We start from the raw sequence: 12,616 nt of genomic DNA, 5'->3' as shown, positions 1-12,616 counted from the left end.
AGTTGTCCAATTCAATAATGTTGTTTTGTCCACATGATTTCTATGGCAACCGCTTGGCGCGCTGCAGTTTGTTTATGTTTGTTTATGGTGTGCTTCGCGCATAGCAGAAGTATGGTTTTTCTGTGTTGATTGTGTTGAGGTGAACACTTCTAAAATGCCCAAGAAAAGGCAATATTCTGAAGAAAGCCTAAATTATGACTGAATCAATATGATGACAGTAAACTCAAGCAATCTAATTGTGAATTCGAATGTTTTCATTCATAAATGGAGATTTCTAAAACCGGACAAACCATGATCATTTTTTTGGACAAACCATGATCAGAGGTGGTCAAACCATGATCATAATTCTTCTTTAAGGAAAATCGTTAAAAAACATAAAAATTTGAATAATTTCAACACCTTATGGTAGTATTAGCAACTAGAGACTTGGGGCTTTTCAACAAACCCAAACTCGTATCGATTATGTGTGATTTTCATGAAGAAAAATCGATTTGCATTTACTAGTTACGTAAAACACCCCAAATTGGACAAACCAAGATCATTTACCCTATAGTTTTTTAAACTAGCCAAAATCAAATTCATTTCAAGAAATTAATAATATAACTAGTGCTTATTCAAATTACGTTTTCATTTTTTTTCCTAAAATTAAAAATTTGGTTCTTTGGTGCATAACCTCATGGAATGGGTCAACAGTTTTAACATCGTATGTTATCCATTTCATCTTAGGGTGCGAAATCCTCAATTATGGAGGTCTGAAAAATCGAATTGTTTACCTTTTCTATCCATCCGTCTGTAACAACACATGTGATGTTTTTCAGCCGCATGAGTAAGTTATATCCATTGTTGATTTTGATTTCGATATTTCATGAAATATGGACGGCTACCTAGATTTAGGCGAGTAATATATATTTTCTATAATTCTATTGATTACATTCTCATGTACAAAGATTCTACGTTATGTTTTTATATTCATTATATGGGACACACTCGTTCTTTTTACTTTTTTCATAAAATGGTGTCAAACTTTAATTTACTTTACTTCACTTTACAACTGTTACTTTATTTTGTGTTTCGGTTTCTGGTAATTCCATCATTATACAAAAACGAACAATATGGTCCCTAAATTATTGTATGACAGCAATTTGAAAATACGGAAATAATGGTTATGAATTGTATTCGCCAGATTTTGATTCATAATTACGCAATATTCACGATTTATTTATGTCAGCTTGAAGAATGGGCATGAAAATAAACATAGAAGAATGATAAATGTGAAGTACCATGAACGATAATCAACTATAATAAAACTACTATTAGGGTAAGTTGGGGTGATTTGACTTTTTAGAATGTATGTACTCGTACCTAACGTTAAAAAACTTTGGTGAAATTTGACTTTGATTATAAGTGGTTGTGGCTTTAATTTTTTTTCCCCTGATTAATTTCTTTTCGTGTATTGTGCAGTAAAGTTCTGTACGCCTACAGAAGAGGAACCATTTGATGCTGCTAAACTGTAAGTTTGATAACAATAAATGAAATAAATTTTATTTTGATTTTAACATGCTGTGTGGGGTAAAATGGACTCGTTTCTATAGAGTGAATTTGTCATAAAGGTTTGACAATTTTCTTTGGTCTAATTAATTCCAGATGAAGCGCAATTACAAAAAATGGATGGATGGACAGATAACGTTGGAAGGATGAGCTTGAAAGAGCAATGCAGGCCATCAAGGACGGATTTGTACAAAGCATCAAAAGTATTTGAAAATGCTCGAACAACAATGAAAAGATTCATACAGAATTCGAAATGGTCTCAGTGCAAACTCTGTTACTGATTGAATTATCCTGAATTACTTTACATAAATATAAGCATGTTTTTTCGTCAAAATACGCACATGATCGGGTGATTGACATAGAATTTTAATGTCCAAAAATCATATCTTTTTTTTTATGATATACTAGCTGACCCGGAAAACTTCGTTCAGCCCAAAATTTATTTTTCGTTATCACATTCACGTTTTCTTACCAAGCGCACGTTCATGAGTCCAATCGCAGAACTGTTCATTGATTGACCTTCTAATCTACCCTTTAAAATTATTTTTTACTATAAAATTTCAGTACTTCTACCAAAACTCGACATTATAATATCAAATTATTTTCAGACACAATTTTCGTGCAAGATTTTCCAACCACTTGCTGCTGTTCTATAAATAACTCAACAATGATCAAACAACTGTCTCCGCTGTCCGGTCTAACTGGATAATGGAAGAACAGAAGGAAAACTCTTACGCCTAAATGGCTACTGTGTAAATGTGTACCATATGCAATGGTATAGAAGGGAGTACTATAACGCCGAAAAATGGCAACTGTTTAATGTGCTAATTATAGATATGATAAACATGTGACATTTACACAATTGAAATTCGGCTCTGTTACAGCTAAAATGCTAATGAGCCCAAAAATAAACAAAAGGGATAAAAAAATAACATGTTTCTCCGTTACATGGAATAAAAGTTTGATACAGAAAATATGATAGAATGAAGACAGCCCTAAATCGGACAACTCCTTTCTCGAGTTTTTCTCTTATCAACACATTCGGTGATCCATTTATATTTATATAGATAGAAGAGGATATAGGATTTAAATTTCGCTCGATTTGCTTGATTGGTTCTCGAGTTATGCAGAAATTTTGTATGGTAGCCTCCCATTGCAGAGGGGCGAGAAGAGTCGAACCACCATAGAAACGTTCATCGATCCCTAAAACCTATATATGCCAAGTTTGATTCCATTTGCTTGATTGGTTCTGGAATTATTCAGTTCCCCCTCCCATTTTTTTAAAGGGTGGGGGGAGGAGTGTCAAATTAACATAGAAACATTTATTGCCTCCTAAAACCTTTCGCATGCCAAATTTGGCTCCATTATCGTGATTAGTTCTTGAGTTATGGAGAAATTTATGCTTCATTTGTATGGCAGCCCCCTCTTAGAGAGGGGGGAGGAGTATCTATTCACCATAGAAATGTTTCGTGCCCCCTAGAACTTTCACATGTCAAATTTGGCTCCATTTGATTGATTAGTTTTCGAGTTATGCAGAAATTTATGCTTCATTTGTAAGGCGGCTTCACCTTAGAGAGGGGGAGTGGTCTGGAACTATCATAAAAACTCTCCCCGGCTCCAGAAAGCCCTACATACCATACCTTTGCGTGAGAGGTATGTATGTTACCACTACGCCAGATCGCCTCCATTTGGTAGTTTGAAGCTTGATATAATGATTAAACATTATTGATTGAGAGAAAACAAGTGTAGCTCATTGTTTAATGTGATATATTTTTATGTAGACCGTATTGGTTTGGAAATATTAGGCGATTTGCTTAGGGGGCCCAAATTGCCCCCACTTACTCTACCAATGATATTACAGACAACCTGTACTGTTCATTCAATTTCCCCACCAAGAGAATGATGAATGAATAACTTCATTTTCGAACAGTTATAACAATCATTGCTCACGAGATATTCTTCTCCGCGCGACGAACATAATTCACTGTAGATGTGTTCATTTTAGAAAATGATTTTGTTGTCAGCTCCCGGAAAGCTGGAATCTGAGGGGAATCAGTTGCACGCGAGAGATCTGTTAAAACGCGTGTAAAAAAATTGGTTGATGGTTGTTTTAAATTTGATTTTTTCCCATGTATAGCAACAGAAATGTATAAGTTGTTCAAGCTTGTTTACTGATAAAAACAATAAAGGAGAAGAAGTGGAATGAAGGATCAGCAGTTTCACTATATATCGGATTACACCTCAACTATCGGAAGACCCTCGAATGTTTGTTTAAACTAGCGTAAACTAAGCGTAAACTTCCAACCATGCATCTAAAGACAGTTGTTAGATAGTGGAATCATATAAGTTGAACCAGATACAGGTTACAGATTTTCGTTAAAAAGTACAGATTGGTACAGATTTTTTCCACGTGTGAAATTTCATACATTTGAACAAAGCAACATTAAGGTACATGGCGACTTTTACGCTGCAGTATCGCTTGGTGCTGTTCATCATAATAGTATTTACAATGCAATAATTGATAAGTATCACAAGGACGGAATTCCTTACAAGGATCGTCTGAAACGTATGTTTTGCCCCAGATCAACAGATTGAATCTTATGTTCCAGGCTGAAAAACCTGAATTCACGATGCTACATGAAGAGCTGAAAGATTTTTATTTGATCATTCTCACTAATATCTGCGAGTAATCTTACCTTTTTTCAATGTCCAATGCTATTAAATTTAAAGTTCATTTGAAAAGCGGCAAGAATTTTTAGGTTGGAATAGCAGCAGAAGAAACTATCAGAACAATGGACAGTGAAAGGCAGATCAAGATTTTTCCGTGGAGCAAATGGAAAAAAGATTTGATTTTGATGATCCGACGCTGGAGGCTGAAGCAATGTTAAATCCCAGAAACTTTTTCCAATTTGACAATTAATAACGTTGTATTACAGTCGTTTCCAGGGTAATATACAAGATCTGGATAATTAATTCCGTACCCTGTAGATAAAATTATTCCATAAGTTTCAGAAAACGAGCATGTGCAGGATTGGTGGACAAAAATTGCAAGTCAAAAAAGAATTGATTGTTCGCTCGCATTTTAGGCGCTTCGATATTTTGTTTATTACGTTCTCACTATGCCTCACTCATCGGCAACTATCGAGTGATTTTTTTAATATAAACAGAACAAAAATAAGCTTCAAAATCGGCTCTGCAACGAAACGATGAACGCTATTTTGAGATCAAAAGATTGAGTTAACATCCTGACATCAGCTCGAATTTTTTTATAAATGATAGTATGCAATCTTGAAAACTATGTATAAGCACCATGAAACACACGAATGACTTGCAAATAGGAATGTAGTATTTGTAGTAACAAATTCCTGGAAAACCTATAGATTTACTATGGAACTCGCTGTCGCGGATCATCCGCTCGCGGATAATCGAGGTTCCACTGTTAATGGGTTTCTGTCTGTCTGTCTGATTCTTATGGACTCGAAAACTACAGAACCGATCGACATGAAAATTGGTATGTAGGGGTTTTTGGGGCCGGGGAAGGTTTTCATGATAGCTTAAGACCCCTCCCCCTCTCTAAGGGGGGACTGCCATAAAAATGAAACACAAATTTCTGCATTACTCGAGAATTAATCACGCAAACAAAACCAAATTTGGTAGGTGAAGGTTTTAGGGTGCAATAAATGTTTTTTGATACTCCTCCTCCCTCTCTGGTTGGTGTGTTGGGAGTGCCATACAAATGAAACACAAATTTCTGCATTACTCGAGAATTAATCAAGGATGCAAGCTGCCATACATATGAAGGACAAATTTCTGTGTGACTCGAAAACTAATCAAGAAAATACCAAATTTGGCATGTGAAGGTTTTAGGGGACACAAAACGTTTCTATGGCGAATGGACACTCCTCCCGTCTCTCTGAGGGGGGAGAGGGGCTGCCATACAAATGAAGCATACATTTCCGCATAATTCTGAATTGCAACACTGCTCTTTGTGTGTGAAAGTAAAAATTCGTGGTCGTTGTTTTTGCAAAATATTTTTCGTGTTTTTTCATCTCGTAAATCCACATTCCAACTTCTCATTGTGAACCTATTTTTCGTGAATCGTTCGAAGTGCTTGAACTTTTGTTATCCGCGCCGTGTTGTGTGTAATTCATGTCTCGTGAGTGTTTTGTTAATTATTAGTGGAAATAAACAATAAAGGCGTATTACTCTCCACGCCATTTTTTTTATCAAAGCGACATCTGGCCGTATCTAGCCCAAGCATCAACTGTTATACCTTTATATACTAGCGCATCTGTGGGTATAAACGTGGGCGCAGTATCATGGGCAAACACTGCAAAGAGTGCTCCGAAGAAATCAAAGGCATCGATATGGTCGTTTACCGTGGTTACTGTGGAGCTTTCTTCCATATGATCACCAGCTCGGGCGTATCACGTGCATTACAGGCATATTTCTCGGCCAACGCGAACAATCTGTTTTGGATGTGTGATTGTTGCGCCAATTTGTTCCGAAACATCTCGAACCATGCTGAACCTGATTCACCATTGAGTTTGCTTTCGGCAGCTATTTCCGATTTACGGACCGATAAAAAGCAATTACACTCGAAGTCAACTCCACATTTTTCACCAGCACCAGCTTTCACCACCAGTCAACTCCACATTTTTCACCAGCTTCAACCTCTCTCTGAGGGGGTCTTCGTAGCCTAACTGGTTGCGTGTCCGCTACTAAGCGAACGATCATGAGCTCATAACTCAGGGCCCCTCAACTGACCATCTTAGTGTGTTATTCTAGGTACTATGTCCATGCAACAATCATCATGTGTCGGTAATCCCAGTCCCTTACCGCTCACATTTTCGGTCTGCTGCATCGGTAATTGGCACTATTAATAACGCAACAAGGGAAGCCTTATATCAACAGTCCCGCTGTGAACAGCCCAACTGGGAACATTCGAACAATAGCAATATTCGGAAAAAGGCGACATGTGTTGTGCATCGATAGAATAGGAATTCTCTTGTGCCTGAACGGCTACTGTGTTATAGATAAAACAAATGTTTATCGATAGATAGCGATACTCTTACGCCTCAAAATGGTAACAGTGTAATATACAACAAAATTTATCTTGAGATAAAAAATGTACACGAATGAATTCGGCTCTGTTACAGCTGAATTGCTAAATGAGCCTACTAAAAATAAACTGTTGGGATAAAAAAAAAAATGGGTGGGTTATATCTATGATATAACCGCAAGGTTGACGTGGGACTACATTAGCTTATCAATCATTTGTTTGTATTGGTTAATTTTTTTATGCAATGAAACAATTCCCGAAGGCACTCAGGCACTCTGTTCCGATTTTGACATGTATATCGAACGCATATTGTTTAATCAATAGGCGTTATCGCTGCAAATGTTTAACAACATTTTGCCTAATCATCAAATGGTATGCGTAGAAATTCAGTGAGCGGAAGATATGAAGGTATATCGTTCAATACAATAATGAATAACCGAGCCAAAGCGTTCTGTTTGTACCCGCTTTTGTAATCCGTGCTAGGAAAACACATTTCGGAGTGCAAAAAAAAATGCGGGTGCAGAGATACCCCCAACTAGCATGAATCAAAAACTTCACCTTCTACTTTTTATACTATAAAGGATTTAAACTTAAAAAGTTCATTCTTCTCTAGTATCTGCACGATTTTCCCAGGTTCCCAAGTTTAGGAGACCGTGTTAAGGAAACATATTTTAGTTTGCACAAAGGCAAGCGAGTACAAAAGTACTCGAAGCTTACATTTATTTGCAGAGCCGATTTTCCCCAGACATTTTGGTATTGAAGTCTGTGTTAAGCAAACACATCTCAGTCGGAACAAAAGTGCCACTGACTTGCATGAATTTACAATGCCAATTTCCTCAGACACCTTGGTTCTGAAGTCTGTGTTGGGGAAACACATTTCAATCGGAACAAAAATTCCCCCGACTTTCATGTATTTGCAATGTCGATTTCCCCACGCTACATGGATTTGAACTCTGTGTTAGGGAAACACATTTCAGTCGGACCAAAAATGCCCCCGACTTACATGTATTTGGAATGCCAATTTCCATCACGCTCCTTGGATTTAAAGTCTGTGTTAGGGAAACACATTTCAGTCGGAACGAAAATACCCCCGACTTTCATGTATTTGCAATGCTGATTTACCCAAGGCTGTTTGGGTTTGATGGCTGTGTTAGGGAAATCGTAAATCGGGCCAATCAAAATGAGGCAGTTATGCCGTTTAGATAACGCTTAAAATTTTACAGTTATTCAATTGTTTATCTTATGAAAAATAACATTTTATTGATTGCGATAGAAGCGTAGAAATATTCCCTATCAATTGATGCAAACATCTTTCCGATCCAGTAAGAAATGTTCGAGTTATAAACATACGGAATCTTTCATTTTTTCCTGCATGTTCTGTGTTTAGGTTTTCATTTTACCCCCCATATACTCCGGTTAGACGTAGTCCCACGTCAAAAACTCTCTCTGGCCCACTATTGATTAACAAAGGAGTGCTAAACGTCCACGCGAGGTGGAACCAATGGCGCGCGAGAAACTGTCAACTAGGAAGTAAACCAGCGGGGGAAAATGTAGCTTCAGTTCCCATAGTGATGAGCGATGAAGGCCGTAAATTGACCCGCCAGTACTGAAGCTAGTACCAAAAGGCAAAGACACCAGCATGTTGTCGTTCATGTCATTAAAAATAGGACTCGACCTTTCGCTTAAAAGCAAGTCACTCGACCCTGCAACTTAGCCAGAGGGACTGTTATTTCGAGAATTCGAAGATCTTGCGTCGCAAAAATTTTACCATCCACCGATAACCAAAAGGACAGCTATACCATCAGTCACGAAGAAAATGTCTCCAGCTACCCCCATCACGGATCGGAATTAATTCTTTGTCACCCGAGACGCAATATTTCAAGCATTTTGGAAGCCCCTAATCCCCCCTGCACAGTCGCGCTCCTCCAGCCAGCGTTCTTGAGTCGTCTCGGTCCTGTGCATAGGCGTGGAGACGGGGTCTTCAACACTGCTTCAACAGACAAGTGCATATTCGTTCCGTTCAACTCACCTCCGATAATACCAATCGCTTCCAGCATATCAACACCAACAACAACTGCAATATCGCGTCAAGGCTCTGTTGAAGTGCACGTTGTTTCTAGTCATACAGCTAGGGAACTCGTCTTAGAACTGACAAAAAGCGATATATCATCATCAACATCTTTCATCGAGGTCAACCCGGGACGCACACAAACAGGCTCTATAGACAGCCCTTGTCCTCTAAGCACAGTCGAGCCATATTCCAAAGGTTCCTGCCGCAGTCGTCCCGGCCCTGTTTTCGAAAATGGAGATAGGGCTGTCCAACCCTTTACGTCAGGCATGTACGACTCTTTTCCGACCAGTTCAATCCCTGATTCCCTAATTGGTTTCAGTACAACTCCGTTTAATCGTCAATCCACGAGATTATCTACGAAACTCATTTCAACACCGGGACGCAACGAATCTGATCACATGGACACCCCTAATCTCCCCACCACAGTCAAGCTCTCCCAGTCATCGTCCAGCAGTCGTCCTGTCAGTTCAGTTTCTGATCCACTTCCCGGTTCTAGCGCTACAACCAATTACTACGCAAGCGGGTTCGCACCCTATCCATGTCCAACAATTATCATCAACAACGGGGTAGCTCTACCTGACAACAGAATTTTTCCCATTTACTACCAGAACGTCAGAGGTCTTCGCACTAAAACAACACATCTGAAGCTGAAATTATCGTGCTGTGACTACGATATAATCGTCTTCACCGAAACGTGGCTCAGATTCGATATCTGCAATACAGAGCTAACATCGGACTACACCCTATTCCGGTGTGATCGCAACGAGGCTACTAGTAACTATTCAAGAGGTGGTGGCGTCCTTGTTGCTGTGAAACCCAAACTGCATTGCACGGCGGTTTCCCTAGAGGATTGCAGTCAGCTGGAACAGGTTGCTGTAAAAATCATACTTCCTAACCGTTCGATGTTCATCTCTGCTATTTACCTTCCTCTGGGTTCAGGCGTTGGGCTCTGTTCGACTCACGCTGCGGTTGCTCAACAAATATCGGATCGTTCATCACTCAACGACGTTTTTTTGCTAATTGGGGATTACAATCTTTCTCATCTGCATTGGTGTTTAGAAGAGGACATCAACGGATATTTGTCTTCAAATGCATCCAGTGACCAAGAGACAAGTCTAGTTGATTCCATCTCGTCGTGCGGCTTGATCCAGGTTAACTCATATGTCAATTCGAACAACAGGCTTCTGGATTTAGCTTTCATAAGTTCTCCGGATATCATCGAGGTACTTCAGTCGCCACTTCCACTGTTGCCCATTGACACGCATCACGCTCTGTTCGAAACCAAATTTGGCATGTGGAGGTTGCAATAAATGTTTCTATGGTGGTTCGACACTATTTCCCCCTTTCTTAGGGTGGGCTGTCATACAAACGAGAAACAAATTTCTGCATAACTCGAAAATTAATCAAGCAAATGGAGTTAAATTTGGCATGGCAGGGGGCACGAAACGTTTCTTTGGTGAATAGACAATTCGATCCTCTCTAAGGGGAGTAGAGGGCAGGGGTCTGTCTTTATTATATCATATTTTCTGTATCAAACATTTATTCCATGTAATGGAGAGACAAGTTATTTGCAAGTGGTTAATAAATCTTGAACGAGAATTGTGTCTGAAAATAATCTGATATTATAATGATGAGTTTTGGTAGAAGTGCTATGAATTTTTCAGTAAAAGGTAAATTCAACGGGGTCGATTAGAAGATCAATCAATGAACAGCTCTGCGATTGGACTCATGAACTTGCGCTTAGTAAGAGAACGTGAATGAATTTTGTTTTGATGTTGAAAAACATTTCAATTCAAGTGTCAGAATGGTTTTGACAAGTAACACCATCCCATTGTTCAAGTTTCAAAACTTTCCAGACTATTATTGTACATAACAAAATATTTTATACGTCTTTTTCAACCATGGATTAGGAAATAGTATATATCTATATCTATAAATTGAAATTCAATTGTGATGCGAACGCAACAAAAAGGAATCAATTTTGAATGTCGTTTTCAAGTATCATTAATCTTTTCCGATTTCTATTTAGTTTCTGGTCAGCGAGCTAGAAACTTTCCCAGACGTTCAAAACCCGTCTCAAAATAATTTTTGGCCTCTGATGATTGAGAAAAGGATTGATCTGCCGTTGATTGTTATTAATCGCGCTGTTAACTAATTTTCTTTTATCTCAACCAATCGATTAGCGATTAGGAACGGAGCAAAAATTTATTTTCACGGTTGATTGAACGTGACGAAAAGTGGAATTGGAAATTAGATTGGAAATTAGATTTTAATGAACGGACAACTGACGACATAGAATCTTGAATCTTGTTGACGGGTTGAAGTTTTATCGATATGAAAAGTGAGCTTCCTCCCTGTTCAAGGGGGTGAAAGATAAATGGATACAATTAATAAATACATAACATAATAAAGAACATTTGCTGGAAGCGCGGAACGTAACAGTGCGGGCGGCAACTCTCTGCAACACAACAGCACTCCATTCCCATACTCCTCACCTTACCGGTCCCTCAAAAATGTCGCCCTTTCTAATCGCGAGTAATTGATGAAATTCTACTAAACGTAAAACTTTGGAATCCTTGTAAACCAACGAACAAAGAATGATCGGCTCTGTAACGCTATTGCGATTGACCCTTAAAACAAATGAATAGGAAAAAATGGGTGGGTTACATCTATGATATAACCGCAGGGTTGACGTTGGCTTAGCAATCATTTGTTTGTATTGATTAAATTTTTGATTGAATGAAACAATTTCTGAATTCAATTGAATTCACTATATTTGATTTGCGAGTAAAAAGATTTCATAAATGCCATGTAAGCTCAATTCAAGCATTGTGATAGATTATGTCCTTTGATGCAAGTAAATGACATTCCTTTTACGTTTGGTACGATGCCTAGGACAAAATATGTGAACGAAAGAATTATCAAACGATTTTTTTATTTACATTTTCCATTTCTCAAACCGCGAATTCGCTTGATTTGATGAACTTCAGGCACTCAGTTTCGATTTTGACATGTACGCCGAACGCTTATTGTTTAGTCAATAGGCGTTATCGCAACAATTGGTTATTAACATTTTGCCTAATCGTCAAATAGTATGCGTGGAAATTCAATGAGCAGAAGATATGAAGGCATATCCTTCAATGCAATCTTGAATAACCGGGCCAAAGCGTTGTGTTCGTACCCGCTTTTGTAATCCCGGTTAGGAAAACACTTTTCGGAGTGTAAAGAAAACATGCGGGTGCAGAAATACCCTCGGCTTGCATGAATCAACAACTTCAACTTCTACTTTTTATAGTATTATTAGCTGACCCGGCAAACGTTGTTCTGCCATAAAAATTATTTCTAGTGAATAAAGGGTGTGTCACATCAAATTGCATCACGGAAAAAACGCTATAGAAATTTAATTTTTAGGAATTATATCTTCAGCTTTCGCTTATAATCAGATAAGAGTGTATAGATCACGTTGGCCATGCTTCACTGTCAATTTTTCGTAAATTTGGAAAAATGTCGTCGAACGAAAAAGAGCGTCGTGAATTAATCCTGTGCACTCATTTCGAGAATCCGGAGTTATCACATCGGGACATCGGTAAGATGCTGGGAATCGTCCAATCCACGGTCAGCAGAGTACTAAAACGATACTTCGAGAACCTAACCATCGAACGGAAGGTGAAGAACGGCAAAAATGGATGCTCCGTCAGTGAAAAAGATCACAAGCGCGTAGTTAAGCAGTTTAGACGTGATCCGAGAAGTTCGGTCCGGGATGTCGCCAATAAGCTGAATTTGTCAAGTTCATTCGTCCAGCGGACCAAGCAGCGGGAGGGCCTGCGTACATACAAGGTTCAGAAGGCTCCTAACCGCGACGAAAGGCAAAACATGGTGGGGAAGACGCGAGCCCGGAAGCTGTACACCGAAATGCTGACGAAGCCGCATTGCCT

The sequence above is a fragment of the Toxorhynchites rutilus genome, chromosome 3, assembly GCF_029784135.1.
Source record: "Toxorhynchites rutilus septentrionalis strain SRP chromosome 3, ASM2978413v1, whole genome shotgun sequence".
In the NCBI taxonomy this organism is placed as follows: domain Eukaryota; kingdom Metazoa; phylum Arthropoda; class Insecta; order Diptera; family Culicidae; genus Toxorhynchites; species Toxorhynchites rutilus.
Note: the sequence above shows the minus strand (reverse complement) of the source record.